The sequence below is a fragment of the Octopus bimaculoides genome, chromosome 3 (assembly GCF_001194135.2).
Source record: "Octopus bimaculoides isolate UCB-OBI-ISO-001 chromosome 3, ASM119413v2, whole genome shotgun sequence".
Classification (NCBI taxonomy): domain Eukaryota; kingdom Metazoa; phylum Mollusca; class Cephalopoda; order Octopoda; family Octopodidae; genus Octopus; species Octopus bimaculoides.
In genome coordinates this window covers 24,816,352-24,819,804 of record NC_068983.1, presented here as the reverse complement: position 1 = coordinate 24,819,804, position 3,453 = coordinate 24,816,352, and the positions used below count along the sequence as shown (strand labels likewise).

The 3,453-nt window shown below is 36.2% G+C and overlaps 1 protein-coding gene across 1 annotated transcript in view; it reads right to left on the bottom strand.

Moving 5' to 3' along the window:
- LOC106867190 (uncharacterized) overlaps positions 1-3,453 on the bottom strand; it is a 74,876-nt gene that overhangs the window by 27,158 nt on the left and 44,265 nt on the right. The window lies entirely within an intron of this gene.

The window sequence follows — 3,453 nt, the reverse complement described above, 5'->3', positions numbered from 1 at the left end:
TATATATATATATATATATATATATATTTATGTAACTGGCTTCCATGCCGGTGGCACGTAAAAAGCACCCACTACACTCACGGAGTGGTTGGTGTTAGGAAGCGCATCTAGCTGTAGAAACACTGCCAGATAAGACTGGAGCCTGGTGCAACCTCCTGGCTTCCCAGACCCCAGCCAAACCGTCCAACCCATGCTAGCATGGAAAACGGATGTTGAACAATGATGATGATGATGATGACGACCTCTGCGATTATCTCAGTCTATCTATCTATTCACACACAGACACGTATGTTTTTATATATATACATATATACTTATATACACACACACACATACATCTATATGTATTTAAAATCTTTATCCAGAGGCAGGTTTAGGAGGTCATAGATCCACAGTTTATTATCAGTGCTACAGAAGGCTGCAATGTGATAACTCATACAAAAACTGGAAAAACTTTTATACCTTGAAAGCAAAGAAGAGTTTATTGCTTGAGCTATTTGAATAACTTTATGCTTATGCATAATAAATATCGCTAGTTTTTCTCAAATTCTAATGCTTTCCTACAATATAATTAGATATTTACCAATAGCTACATCTCTAGCGATTGGTTATATTTAATTGAAAACAAATTGAACTCTTTTGGGAGTAGATGCAGACATATAACAATATGATATGTGATATATTTCCTTGAAGAAAAGAAAACAAGAAAATACATAAATAAATCGAATCCCCCCCCAAAAAAGTAAAATTATTATTATTTTTTTTATATTATTGTATATTGATTTCTTTTTATTAAACATAATTTTTGTTAGGTGGTGGTGTGAAACATAGATGTTTAAATAGCTATTAGAGAACAGTAAATAGATACACTGAGATATACAGATAGATATCCCTATGTTTTTAGTATGGTGGTTTAGCCCCAGGTCAGCATTGATGGAAAGCATAGACCTATAATCAGAAACGCTTCATTTGTTACTATTCCAAATGATGATGATGATGATGATGATGATGATGACAATGACAATAATATATTAAAATTAGGTGTAGGAGTGGCTGTGTGGTAAGTAGCTTGCTTACCAACCACATAGTCCCGGGTTCAGTCCCACTGCGTGGCATCTTGGGCAAGTGTTTTCTGCTTTAGCCTCGGACCAACCAAAGCCTTGTGAGTGGATTTGGTAGACGGAAACTGAAAGAAGCCTGTCATATATATGTATATATATATATATGTATGTGTGTATGTGTTTGTATGTCTGTGTTTGTCCCCCCAACTTCGCTTGACAACCGATGCTGGTGTGTTTATGTCCCCGTAACTTAGCGGTTCGGCAAAAGAGACCAATAGAATAAGTACTAGGCTTCCAAAGAATAAGTCCTAGGGTTGATTTGCTCGACTAAAGGCGGTGCTCCAGCATGGCCACAGTCAAAAGACTGAAACAAGTAAAAGAAGAATAAAAAGAGTATGAAAGAGTAATAATTTTAGAAAAGAGTAAGGCAGTGAGCTAGCAGAATCGTTAGCACATCAGGCAAAATACTTTGCAGTATTTCATCTGTCTTCATGTTCCGAGTTCAAATTCTGTAGAGGTTGGCTCTGCTTTCGTCCTTTTGGGATCAATAAAATAAGTGCTAGTTGAACATTGGGAGCAATTCAATTCACTTAGATCCTCATCCAAACCTGCTGGCTTTGTGCCAAAATTTGAAATCAATAATTTTAGAAAAAAACTTAATATAATAACATTTCCCATAGAAAGATTTTAACTGAGGAAATATCTAGCTAATTATATTGATTTCAAACAAATGCTTTACTGAAATTTAATTTTTTTGATCCCAGATGGATGAAAAGCAAAGCCATTGTCAGCAAGATTTAGACTCGGAATGCAGATTGATGTGATTAAATATAATACTGCAAGACATCTTGATAGTCAATCCACCAATTCTGCCAATATGTAATGCTAATAAATATGTTGGTGACTATTTCAAATGCCTTCCATTCATTTAGACACAATGTTTCTAAAACTTCACTATCCAATATGGTCCTTACTTTGTTTAAAAAATTATAGAATTTGAATTGATTTCTAAATAGTTGAGCAATCACATAAACGTTGTTTAAATGGTTTATTTATCTATGTGCTTAGTCTCACTGCAAAATTAGCTTAACAAGGGCCATGTCTTGATAGATCAAGCCAAGGATCAAATTGACCATTCCATCTGGTCATTTTGATCTTTAGCAATTCATCAGGATTTATTCCTATACATACATACATACATACATGTTATCTTTTATTTTTTACTTGTTTCAGTCATTAGAATATGGCCATGCTGGAGCACTGCCTTGAAGAACTTTTAGTTGAATTAAATCAACCCTGGAACTTAGTTTTTTTTTAAGCATTGTACTTATTCTTTCAGTCTCTTTTTTTGAACCACTAAATTATGGGGATGTGAACACACCAACACCAGTTGTCAAGCAGACACAAAGACACACACACACACACACACACACACACACACACACACACACATTCAACTGTCTTCTTTCAATTTCTGTCTACCAAATCCACTCACAAAAGTTTGGCTAGCCTGAGGCTATAGTAGAAGACTCTTGCACAATGTGCCATGTAATGGGACTGAACCCAGAACAATGTGATTGGAAAGCAAGCTTCTTACCACACAGCCATGCTGATTTTTCTCTTATAAATCTACATACATCCAGGTAAACTATCACCATTTTATATTTTTAATTTCATGCGTGCACATTGTTTATTTTTTATTTTCTCAACTATACAGTATAGTAAGGAAAACAGCACCATGATGCAATTCACTCTGCCAGAAATTTGGAAACATGTTGTAGTGCTGGGTATTCATGCTGGAAGTTCCAATATGAACATTTCAGAGTGTTTGGGTGTCGATTTGAGGACAGTGCAATCTGAAGACATGTACCAGTCAACACCATAGTGTTTAGAGTGATCACTTGTTATGACAATGTTATGTCTCCATTCATTTTCCCACGCAGCCTCAGACTCAACACAAAGGCCTATATCAAGTCACTGGAAGAGTTAGTGTTGCCCTGGGTCAAGAGGGTGGCACTTAGAAGACCCTATGTCTGGCAACAGGATTCTGCACCATACCACACAAGTAGGAGAATTCAGTCATTGCTGTCAGACAATATCTGTGACCACATCACCCCTAACATCTAGCCACCTAACTCCTCAGACTGCAACTCCCTTAATTATTATGTGCAGAGTGTAGATAAGTGAGAGACCAACAAAACTCCTTGTAACATCAAAGATGAACTGAAGGCAAGGATTATGGCATCATTCACCAACTTAAACAAGGAGACCGTCCAGAAGAGTTGCAGGAGATTCTGAAGTCATCTGGAGACTGTGGTTGAAGCCAATGGCAATTTTATTGAATAAATTTACTCTTTAGTATTTCAAGATATCTTTATGTAATTTTGGTCCC